We start from the raw sequence: 13,695 nt of genomic DNA, 5'->3' as shown, positions 1-13,695 counted from the left end.
TAAAATAATTATAATATTATTATAATATCATATTATATAATAAAATAATAATTTTAGAGTTATTAATATAATTATGATATTATTTGTTACAATATTACTATTATATTATATTATATTATATTACGAGTCTGAATTTTAGATTGAGAATATTATAAATTTTAAATTTTATTAGGAGTATTATAGGTATTATGAAAGTTTCATTAATTGTACTATGATGATTCCCGCATAATTTAAAAGTTAAAATTGTCTTTAGGCTGCTTTTGATTTTAGTTGTAGATTCTTAAAAAATTCTTCAAAAAACACTTTTAAAAAAATTTACCAAATACTAAAATTAATTTCTATTACAAACAGAAGCATATTTTAAAAGCGAAAAACAATATCAAACTAAGCCAATATTGAATTACTTGCATGCATTTTTCACAATCTTTTTCATTTCACGCGCGCGCATGCAAACGGCTGCAATTATTTCTGGTAGCCTGGTAGGTACTTACTCCTTAAAAAAAAATAATAAAAATAAAAAATAATAATTTAGCACATACTTCACAAGGCTCAAAGACTAGTATAGCATGGCTAAGATATGGTCTCCATATAATATACATGAAATATATGATCTCCATATAATATACATGAAATATATATATTATGTGCACGTAGCATGGTTTGATCTGAGCATACATTGGTTGCGGACAATGAATCTAGATGTAACATAATGGATGTAATGATTGAGGCTCCGTTCACTTCACCGATTCGAGTTTATAATTTAAATTTTGCTACAGTAAAAAATTCTCAGAAACAGTCATATCTAATTTTTTTACTGCAGCAAAAAAATCTTACATAAAATCACATCTCAACTCAAATTATAAACTCGAATCAACGAAGTGAACGAGCCCTGAGTATATGACCAAGTTTTAAATTACCGTAATGGATGTAATGTGTGGGTTGAATGCTTATCTACTGAAAAAAGAGAAAAACATAGGCCCTGTTTGTTTCCGTTTTCATTTTCATTTTTTACGTTTTTCGAGACTAAAAAATAAAAACGGAAACAGAAAATGCGTTTGGTCTAAAAATTTTTTAAAAACAAAAACAAAACCGTTTTTGTCTTTTGTGAAAAATTGAAAACGAAAAAAATGTGTTTTCATTTTCTCATTTTCGTTTTCTGAAAACGGATTTCATTTTTTTTTTCTTCTCTCTTCTGAAGTCGTTTTTGTCTTATATAATGATGTTTATTTAATATATTATTATTTTAATAATATTATTTATTTAATATATTATTATTTAATATATTTAAAATATTATTTATTTAATATATTATTATTTTAAATATGATTACATGTTTTCAAAAATTAAACCACCAAACGCAGTTTCAGTTTTTTTTTAAAACTGAAATCAATCTCTGAATAAAACTACCAAACGCATTTCAGAAATAATTTCAAAATGAAAATGAAAACGTTTTCATTTCTATTTTCATACAGAAAATAAAAACATTTTGAAACCAATTCTAAACGCACCCATAAAAATCCGTAACGTAACAAAGTAACAACATTTCACTCAACTTACAAGGCAAAAATCATATATTTAATTGAACCAGAAAATTTTCCTAGTGAACAGTAAATTTTGAAGTTTGGGGTACGAGGTGTAACTAACGCATAAATTTGAGAAAAATACTTAAAATTAACTTCTGTTTTTTTTTTGGTTGAAAATGGAATCATCGGAAGGATTCTCTGTTAGTATGAGAGATTTTTTTATATACAAAAATTTTCCTTAGGGCAAGGCCTTTGATGAACTGTTTTTTTTTTTTAATTTACTAAAAAAGAATTGAAAAAAAATATATAGAGAAAAATTCTCCCAAGCAACTTCTTGACAAGATGATTTTCAAGAATCGATAGTTTGTCCTAAGTTGTTACTATTTGTCGGTGCTCAATTACCCCTCCAGTACGGTAATAATACTTCAAGTGGGACTTGGTCTAAACGATGATCTGATATTTTTTGGCGCTACGTCTTCTCTCTTCAAGTTTATCCCTTTTATTTTCGGCTTTATTGATTGGTTTGTAGATGCAACCAAAACGCAACCACCAAAATGACCCACCATAAAGAAAAAGAAAAAAAGGAACTGAAACATATATATATATATATATATATATATACACGACCATAATATACCATCAATAATTGAAAAGGGTCGTTTGCTGCAACGCTAAGCAACATCAATATTAACTTAATCTTTTGAGAATATTTATGGTACGACGTGTATTTTTGTTTCATTATAATGAATTGATATTTTTAATAGTTAGATTAATCTTTTAAAGATGTGCATATACACATTAAAAATTTCCAGTACGCACAAAATTCTTCTTATTTCATATTAAACAATTGAAAAACTACCCAACGACGAAATATAATTCACACCACTGAAGTAAAATAGTTTTTTCATCATAAATACACCCTAACACTTGTTTGGTAGAAGAGATTGATGGATGGATGGAGAGGGGTGGATGAAGAGATTAAGTTTCATTTATTTTATCGATTCAAGTTTTGTTACAGTAAAAAGTTTTCAGAAACAGTTATATTTAATTTTTTTGCTATAGTAAATAACTCTCATATAAAATCACATTTCAACTCAAATTAAAAATTCAAATCGGTGAATTAAACAGATTCTAAATCAATTATTTGGTTGAAAAGAAACGAGAAGGGAGAAGAGATGTTGGGGGATGAGCTATTCACCTGGGCCCACTATTTTGCATCTCCCTTTTATGACGGATCAGGAAATGAAAAAAAATGGAGGGAATTCTTCAGGCGGGAGAAAGTCTAATTTACCGTCCAATGTATTCTTTATTTCTAGTTTTTCTTTTCTTTTTGCCCTTTCACCTTTTGAAACCTAAAACGCTTTCTCCTTCTCTTGCATTTTCCACATCTTCCTCGGAACAACAAATTACGAGGAAAAAAATCTTTGTTCTTGGAGAGCTATGGGATAATTTAAGATACACTTTTTGTCACAGTTCTGAGCTTACTTTCTTATGTTTATATGCATATTTTTTATTCGATTTAATTTTGATATAAAGCGTAATGAATGAGTTACTATGGAAATTCGGGATTACACACACACACACACACACACACATATATATATATATATATATATATATATATTCAACCCCTTATTGAACTCATATTTCTGGGCAATTGCTTTTTTCTCATTTATGGGTTCTTCAACTAAATTTAGCGTTGCTTCGGTTTAATTAGAAGTTATATTGTTTCTAGTGACCCATTTCATTGACTGCCTATAATCTATATGCGTGTTAGATTTGAAAAGATTGTACTGTTATTAATGAAGTTTTTTTTTTTTTTTTTTTTTTTTTTGTATTTTTGTATTTTTGCGCCTCTGTTTTTCTATTGTCGCTATAACGTGAAACTTATTACTCATATAGGAGAAACTTATTAGATGTTATTAGAGTTTTTAACTTTTTTATCATGTGATCAATTGTCATTTTATTACACATTGTGCTTGTTATCATTTCATTTATTAAGTGAACATGATTAGTAGATAGATGAAATGGAGAATCTGGTACTAAGTAGAGACGGAAGTGAAATGGATGAAGAAGAAAATTTGGGATTTGATTTGGATGAAAATAAGGATGAGAGTGATGCAAAGACATGTGATAAATCGTGTTAATCATGTCAACTCGTATAGCCCGTTTAAATTAATATTTTGAATAAATAACTAATATAATAATGACTTATTTAACACGGTCAAGACAGGTTTAATCGTGTCATATAGTTAATCGTGTCACTTCGTGTTAGGATGTAAACCCTAACCCAACTTATTTATTAATCATGTCAACATGATTATAACTCAAATCCATTTATAATAAACCAAAACCCACTAATTTCGTGTGAATTTTGAGTCGTGTCGTCGTATCGCTACCCAGATTGCCAGCCCTAAGCATACGACGGCAGTGCCAGTTGTTTGTTCTTTGGAGCAATTTATTTACATTATGAATTTGCACTATTATTCTAACTGTTAGTGCATTTTGTGTTGGCTTATTTTTGATAAATTGGTTGTAATGCATTCTAAAATAGGCATTTGCTCATTTTACTTGGTTGACCTTCGCTGGAGTATTATGGGTGGTTCATCTAAGGAAAGAATTATGAGAATTATGGTCTCCTTGCTGTCATTGGGGCTGGTGGCTTTATTTTGTGATTAATGGATGAGATATTTACTTTTATTAGGTGTGGTTATCGTTGACAATTTATGGTTGGTGATCTAGAGATTTGATAAAAGGTAAATGAGTGTGCAAGAAGGCAGAACGTGTTGTGTAGACACAGGGCTGAAAACAGGAGAGATACTTTAAGTTCATGTGAGAGGTTTTGAATGAAATATTATGCAGCAAAAGGCTGCTTTGATGCTCGTTGAGTGAAAAAAACAAAAGGTGGTTCTTCGGGAGAAGAACGTATTGCTTTCGGGAGAAAGTTTTCAAAGACGAGTGGTGCTCACTAGATAAAGCCACTAAGAGGATTCTCCACAGTGGCGACAACATCAAGGAGGGAGTCTTTAAGTGTGTAAGACCGATTGGTGTTTGTAATCTCTTTATCTTAGTAGATTGTTCACTGTCTGAGTGTGGCCCCGCAGAGTAGGTGTGCGCACCGAATTGCGATACCATTTTTGTGTGTTTTTTATGCTTTCTGTTATTTTATTGCACTCACAATCACTGGAACTGAATTAAAAGAAAAACATATATGTCTACACTTTTACTGTCATTAGTGTCACAACTAGTGTTGTAACACCATTTGTGACACCGACCGAAAAACGGACCTAACAATTGGTATCAGAGCAGTTCACTAACCATTTGCTTAGTGAGATTTTGGGAGTTGATCTGTTGTAATAGGGATGGATTTTCTGAAAGAAGGTGGTTCGGTTTCATGCCCTCCTCTCCTCGATGGTTGTAATTATTCTTATTGGAAAGCTCGTATGAAGGCGTTCATCAAAGCACTTGATGAGAAAGCGTGGCGTGCTATGTTGATTAGTTGGACACACCCCGTTACCAAAAATGAGGCTGGAGAAGAAGTTATGAAACCCGAAGAGAAATGGTCTACTGAAGAAGATCGATTGGCGAATAGCAATTCAAGAACACTAAATGTCATCTTCAACGGGGTGGATGCCAATCAATTCAAACTTATTTCTACATGTGAGTCGGCCAATGAGGCTTGGGAAATTCTACAGACGGCGCATGAAGGCACGGCAGCCGTGAGACTATCAAAGCTTCAAATTCTCACTACTAGGTTTGAAAACTTACGCATGCTTGAAGATGAAACAATTTATGTTTTCAATTCAAAGTTATGTGATATTGCTAATGAGACTTTTGCACTTGGTGAGAAAATTCCTGAGGAGAAACTGGTGAGGAAGGCATTGAGATCACTCCCTCGAAGGTTTGCTTACAAAGTGACAGCTATCAAGGAAGCCAAGGATGTCCAAACAATGAAACTTGATGAGCTAATGGGTTTTTTACGCACTTTTGAGATGAATCTTGATGAAAACAAGTAAGGAAAGAAAGAGAAAAGTATTGCCTTTCAAGCCAGAGTCGATTCTAATGAAGGAGAAGACTTGGCACAATCCATAACAAGGTTGTCGAAGAAATTCAACAAGGTGATGAAGAAGGTCAATAGGAAGAATGGGAATTCAAGAAATGACAACTCCAGCAATTTTCAAAAGAGTAAATCTGCATCAAATAGCACAAAATTGAAGACATAGAATAGAGGCATTCAATGCTGAGAGTGCAACGGATATGGAGATATTCAATCGAAATGCGCTAATACCCTCAAGAAGAAGAAGAAGAAGAAGTCGTTTCAGGAGGATAAAGACTATGTGAGTAATTATGTTGCTTTCAATGTTTATACTGATCAATGTGTTTCTGCAGGCAGTGTTACAAAAGGTGTCGCAGACAGTGTTACAACACTGCCTATAACAGGTTCTGTGAACAGTGAAAACGAATGAGATTTTTCAGATTCTGAAAGTAACAGTAATGGTGAGGAGTTGACTATTGATGCCATACAAGAACCTTTTAAGACTTTGTTCAGCAAATGGGTTAAAGTGTGTGAAATAAATAAGTCTCTACGGGAGCGCGTCGATGATCTTGTCAAAGAGAAGGATGTGTTGAAGAGAACTGCTGATAATTATGAATTCCTTGCTGCAGAAAAAGAAAAGAAGTTGAAGGAAACAAGCGTTGAATTGGAGAGTACTCAGAAAAATTTGAAAATGATGAACTCCGGCACCACCAAACTTGATCATATTCTCTCTATGGGAAAAGCTAGTTGTGATCGTTATGGACTTGGCTACACTGGTGAATGTTCAACATCCAAGACAATGTTTGTGAAGGAGACACTCGCTCTTAAATCTCAGACTATCCGCAGTAAGAAAGGTATTATCTTACCCCCACGACATAAAAAGTTTGTTCCCATTTGTCATTACTGCGGTTTAGCTGGCCATATAAGACTAAGATGCTACAAGTATTTGAATGCTTTGAAGAGAGATATGCTCATGAATCCACCAAATTCTGCATTCTCAAGAAAGACACATAAAGTAAAGATTGATGTGCAAGAAAAATTTCCTATACGTGTGTGGGTAAGGAAATCTTATTTGAAGTGTTATAGAATTTATACTTCTTTAGAAGCATCTACTAATGATTGTGGGTGTAGTAATGGTGGCTGGTCTAAGCATTTGACAGGTGATAAGAACAAGATACATATAGTGTTGAATTCAGGGGGAGTAAGACAGAGACTAGATTCAGGATGAGCAATTTGTAGAGATCAAAGACCCTGAAAGATGATCTGTAGAAAAATGTTCTATCAGGTGTTGTGACACTTTCTACGACAACAGCTTCTACAAGGTTATTCTATTAGTATTATTTTTAACTTTGGCTCTATTTTGTCAAAAAGGGGGAGAACTTTTAATTCAACTAACCCCCTTAGTTTGATTTTATCTTTTATCTTGTAATAGGTTCTTTTTGTTAGTAATGTTAGTTTTGCCAAAAATAGCCAAAGGGGAAGATTGTTAGTGCATTTTGTGTTGGCTTATTTTTGGCAAATTGGTTGTAATGTATTCTAAAATAGACATTTGCTCATTTTACTTGGTTGACCTTCGTTGGAGCATTATAGCTGGTTCATCTAAGGAAAGAATCATGAGAATTATGGTCTCCTTGTTGTCATTGGGGCTGGTGGCTTTATTTTGTGATTAATGGATGAGATATTTACCTTTATTGGGTGTGGTTATCGTTGACAATTTATGGTTGGTGATCTAGAGATTTGATAAAAGGTGAATGAGTGTGCAGGAAGGCAGAACGTGTTGTGTAGACACAGGGCTGAAAACATGATAGATATTTTAAGTCATGTGAGAGGTTTTGAATGAAATATTATGCAGCAAAAGGCTGCTTTGATGCCCGTTGAGTGAAAAAAAACAAAAGATGGTTCTTCGGGAGAAGAATGTATTGCTTTCAGGAGAAAGTTTTCAAAGACGAGTGGTGCTCGCTAGACAAGGCCACTAAGAGGATTCTCCACAGCGGCGACAACATCAAGGAGAGAGTCTTTGAGTGTGTAAGACAGATTGGTGTTTGTAATCTCTTTATCTTAGTAAATTATGCACTGTCTGGGCGTGGCCTCGTAGAGTAGGTGTGCGCACCGAACTGCGATACCATTTTCGTGTGTTCTTTATGCTTTCTGTTATTTTATTGCACTCACAATCACTAGAACTGAATTAAAAGAAAAACATATTTGTCTACACTTTTACTGTCATCAATGTCACAACCAATGTTGTAACACCATTTGTGACACCGACCGAAAAACGAACCTAACACTAACTATGTTCACAACGGACTTAAGAATAGTAGTGTAGAAAACCTAATGGTCCGAATGAGCTCATGCAACGGCTTGGTACCAATGAGAAATGTCGTGACATAACCTGTATAGGATCATTGGCATTCGATAATTTGTGTGCACTACTACGAGATACCGTTCGACTCAAGGACAATAAAAGGGCAACAGTTGAAGAACAAGTGGCCAAGTTTTTATGCATGTTAGCACATAATGTTAGCAATCGAACAATGTCCTTCTTTTTCCGTCAATCCGGTGAGACAATAAGTACACATTTTCATAAAGTATTAAAGGCAATTATTTCTTTAGAAGATGAATTCTTAAGGCAACCAAATAATGGAGTTGATGTCCCCCAAAAAATAGTCAATAGTCAAAGATTCTATCCGTACTTTAAGGTAAGAATACTAAATTAAGCATTTTAATTAAAACATTTTTTTTCACATGTAGATATTAATATTCTTTGAATCTTAGGATTGTTTGGGTGTAATTGATGGAATACATATTCGTGTTAAAGTTTCTAAAGATGAAGTACCACGATATTGCGAGAGAAAAGACTATACCACTCAAAATGTCATGGCAGCTTGTGGATTTGATATAAGATTTACTTATGTGTTAACTAGATGGGAAGGAATTGCTTCGAACTTAAGAATTATAAAAATTGCTTTGGTAAGGGATGATAAGCTCATAATTCCTAAAGGTAAAGTTAAGCTATACTCATTTTTTTTCTTATTAGAAATATAAGTGTATCTCTTTTGATAGAAAAATACTATTTGGTAGACACGGTTTTCATGTTAAGAAGTAGAAAATATTAAAGGTAAGCTTTTGCGTAGAGATGTAAGAACGGGCCGGCCCGACCTGACCCGGCCCGTTCTCCTTAGGCTCACGCGGGCTGGACCGGCCCAGCTCACAAATTTTGTGGGCCGGGCCGGGCCGGCCCGTATAAGAATGACCTCGGCCTAGCCCACACCATGGGCTAATATGGGTCAGCCCATCTAAGCATGCAATTTTCAATTTTTTTATTTTTATTTTTATTTTTAAATTTTTAAACAAGTTAACAAATATATAAGTTTGAATAGTCAATGGAAATATGAAAAATGTTATTTTATTTATGATTACCTCATTAAATAAAAATCTTTTTAAGAAAAACCTAGTTGGACAAAACCTTGGTAAGAAAAAAAGAGTACAATAAGGATAATTCTACATAAGATGTTTACAAAATTACTAAAAAAAGAAAAAATAAACATAAAAATATTATGGGCCTAGATGGGGCTTGGCTGGGCCGGGCCATTATGGGCCTAGACGGGCCGGGTTGGGCCGGCCCATCATGGGCATAGACGGGCCGATCCAGCCCGACCTGGCCCATGATTTTTCATGGGTCGTGCGGGCCGGCCCATGGGTTGATATATATTGGCCCAGCCCAGCTTACTAATATTTATGGGCTGGGCTGTGCCTTGAACAGTAACGGGCCGTGCCAGCCTGGCCTGTCACTTTGTCAAGATAGGCCTGAGCCGGCCCACGGGCCCCAGCCCATTGTTGCATCTCTACTTTTTTGTGGATGTAATAGTTTTATATTTTGAGTCTTTAATATTTCAAGAGCTCATTATCATTGTAATGTAACATTTTTCAGCTATATTAATATATTCTTAGTAACAAAGTTTGAATATTGAGAGAAATGAACCTGGCTTGACATTTACTTATTATAGTCATATGTAGTGCTAGAACTTTGGACGGGCCGCCTGCGACCGCCTGAAAATACCGAGTTTTTACCCGAGCTCGAGGCCGACCTACCCGAAAAATTTGGGCCGCCCGCCCGAGCTCGAAAATGCCCTTGAACGGGCCGCGGGCTTATATTTGGCTGCCCGAACCCGGCCGGGTCGCCCAAATAGCCCGAATTTTTTTAATACTTTTTAATTTTTATAATTATTAAGTTAGTTTGTGTTAAAATTATATAAAAATCAAAATCAACATTCAATAGACATTATTAACACAATTGAATAAATTAATCATGTATATTAATTATGTATATTAAATTCGTAATTCATGATTGTCTTATTAAAAACCTTACCAAGAAAAACCCAATTGGGAAAAAAACTTGGCGACGAAAAAAGAGTGCAATCATTTTGTGACGAATTACAAATTTTACAAACTTATAAAGTTATACAATTACAAATACAATGTTAAAAGTAAATACATATTTACAAATTACAAATTTACAATTTAATTTGAAGCTGAAGGATCGTCTTCAAAATTAAATGTTAATCGATTAAATTCATCGATCCATTCTTGGCTTGCCAGGGAAATTGTATCCTGTAGACGTTGATCAGCCCGATCTAAATCCTTAATGCAAACCAAGACTTCAACAATATCCATTTGCCATGCATTCTGGCGTTCCTCAAGTATTCTTCATGTCGTACTGAAGGCTTGTTTGAATGAAATAGTAGAGACTGGGATCGAAAATATATCCATTGCCAATCGAGTTAGGATTGACCAAGTTAATGCCCGTGCCCTCCACCATTGAACTAAGTCAAATGATTCTGCCGTACTGTCGACTACTAAGCCTTCACTGAGGTACGCCATAAGCTCGTTGAAGCTGCCGCCGCCGCTACCACTGTCACTTGTTGACGAAGATTCACTCCCAGCTTCTGTTTGAGTTGTCTTCTTCTTCTTCAACCCAAAAACATTCAAGAATGAATGCGGGTTTTCATCTTGTTATTGCGATTCCTGTACTCTAGGAGGTACCCTAAACCTAATCTCATATTTACTATAGATCGAAAATATTTTTTCCTTTATTATTGGATATTGGTCCGAACAATTGATGCCTAAAAATTTACCTAAGTTATCTAAACCACTTTCTAAACCTTCTAATTTTAATCTAGGATCAAAAATAGTACCTAAACCATACAACAAAGGCAACTTAGACCAATATTTTATAAATTTCTTTTCCATTGAATGGATAGGAACTGCTAAAATTGGGTCCTCCCTATATTCGCTAAATAAAGTACTAATTCGTAAAAGTTCTTCTAAAGCTAAAGGTGATCTTGGATAATATGTTCCACTAAGTTTTCGAGTCACTTCATGAAATCTACCTAAAAATTGATACAAAACTTCGGCAATTTACCAATCATATGCGTCTATATGATTTACTCCTACTTTTACACACATATAGTTTGTTATAACATCCTTATAGGGGATGCATTGTTGAAGCATTATGTAGGTTGAGTTCCATCTTATAGGCATATCTAACGCTAATGCTCTAGGAGGTATATTTAATGCTTGTAAGAACCTAAACCAATCTTCTTGTCTTTGGTTACTACCTTGAATCCATGCAAGACTATATCTAATTCTTTTAATGTGATTACCCATTTCTTTTAAACCAGATTTAACAATTAAATTAATTACGTGGCATGCACAACGTTGGTGGAAAATTGTACCGTCACCGAATAAACTTAAATCATTTTCAAAGAATTCAATTGCTTTTGTATTGGCACTAGCATTATCTAATGTTATAGCCATTACTTTATCTTTTAATCTAAAATCATCAATTACATTTAAAATGATATTATATATTAAATCCGCACTATGTGATCCTAAAACACATTTAAAACCTAATATTCTCTTATCTAAATCAAATCCTTTAAAGTAATGTCCGGTTACAGCTAAATAATCTTTATTGGCAACGGTAAACTAAATATTTGCCGTTAACGCAACGCACCCGCTAGTCGAGTGTAAAAGATTTATTAATGCTTCTTTTTCTTTTTTAAATAATTTTAATAAATCTTTCCTAAGAGTAGTTTTTGAAGTGAACTGTGCATTAGGATTATGTACAACCTTAATATATCTTTGCCAATTAGGATACTTTACAAAACTAAGTGGTTGATCTAAAGTAGCTATCATTCGTGCAACTTCCATATGATCTACTTGCGGATCGCATTTCTAAGTGGTTAAACCACCGGTTGCGCGATCAAAAGATAATTATGTTTGGCGGAGTTCGGATCTGCCGGATTGGCTAAGCTTTTGAAGACACTTTTCAGAGTGTCTTCTCAGGTGTGTGGTACCGTGAATGTCACATTGTAATTTAGATAAACAATATTTACACTGAGTTGTATGTTTAGTGTTACCTTCATTGTCGATCTCATCAATTATGTCGAAGTGATCCCAAACTGTCGAGGTGCGCTTGCATTTCCTCGTAGAGGTTGTAACACTTATAGACCCAGTTGCACTGGCACTCACCGTCGCCGCTTCTCCACGCCCACCACCATTGCGACCACGACCTCCAGTACGTCCAGCATGGCTTGGATTAATAGATTCCTGCGTAACAAATTCATTAGTGAGAAATTACCCTTCTTCCACGTTGTGTTGGGCATCAACGGGAATACCACTATAACAAAAAAGATCCATTTTAAAAAAATAAGAGCGATTTGAGAGAGAGAGCTTTAGGATAATGTGATAGTTTTTGGAAAAATTGTGATAGAGATTTGAGAGATTGAGAGAGATTGAGAGAAATTGAGAGGGATTGAGAGAGTTTGAGTGAGAAAAATGTGTGGGGGGATGGAGGGTATTTATAGGGAAATTTTTAGGTTAAAAAATTAATTTTTTTTCAAAAAATTCGGGGTGCAACAGCTACTTTAGAAAACGGCGGGTCGGGTTCGGCAGGTTCGGGCAAAATTCAGGTCAAGCACCAACGGTCAGAATTTTGACCCTTTTTCGCAATTTTCGGACAGTCAGGCATTCGGCCAAATCGGGCTTGGCCGGAAAAATTCAAAAAAAAAACTCCGGCGGACGACAATTGACGGCACCTACACGGCGGCGGGCTCCGACGATGTGCCCAAATTCAGGCTGCCCGAGCCCGAACCCAAAAAATCACTTTAGACGGGCCAGCATATGGGCCTGCCCACCAGCCCAAAGTTCCACCACTAGTCATATGCTTATACACACTTTTGATAACAGCCGCAGCAAGAGGTAAGGAACGGAAAAACAAACATTAGATTACATAATTATAGATTTAAAGCTGTGGAAATGCGTTTGCAGAGAATCAAGAGAAGCTCGATCAGTTTGTTAAGAAGATTTTGAATCTGATGGTTGATCAGCAAAAGATTTGGAACGGGCTCAACTCAAATTGACAACTTTTACACATATTAGCATAGCTTTTGAATATGATTGACATTTTATTTTTTTACTTCTTTTTTATTTTCCTCAATTCTTTTCTGTTTTTTATTTTTTTTAATATCGATTGCCTTTCTGGAATAGAATGCTCGAAAATGTAATTATGTCACAAACTATAAAAACAACAACTGAGTATATCATCGTACACAACATTATGCAACTATAGGATTCATTTATTTATAATTGATGATAAACATTTACCACAAACGTTTTTTTTGGTTTTTGTGCTATTCAAAATTTTGCTCATATATATGATCGTTGGATTACTTAACAAAAGCATTGAAAAAAAAATTATAAATAGTTAATATAGATGGTATGGGCAATATAATAATTTTGTAAAACAAAATTCTATCCATCATTCTTATTCTCTTTTTAATACTCCCTTCTATCTTACCAAATAGCATGAAAGAGAGCTACTATCCTTTTCATCCTTCCAACTCTCTATTCTTTTACACTGTGTTTGGTAGAGGTGAAAAGTGAGAGGAAAGAAAATGGTGGATGGATTTTTAAAGGAAAAATAGAATTTTAAATTATTTGATAAGAGAAAAAATTAGATGGAAAAAAGGACATGTGAGTCCCACTATTTTTTCTCTCTTTGGAAGTGGAGAGATTTTTTAATGGAAAACTTGTTGTGTCATGTTTAAATAGTTAAATTACGTTTTGTCCTTATTT

The sequence above is a fragment of the Morus notabilis genome, unplaced genomic scaffold, assembly GCF_000414095.1.
Source record: "Morus notabilis unplaced genomic scaffold, ASM41409v2 Scaffold333, whole genome shotgun sequence".
Taxonomy (NCBI): domain Eukaryota; kingdom Viridiplantae; phylum Streptophyta; class Magnoliopsida; order Rosales; family Moraceae; genus Morus; species Morus notabilis.
This window is presented reverse-complemented; position numbering follows the sequence as displayed.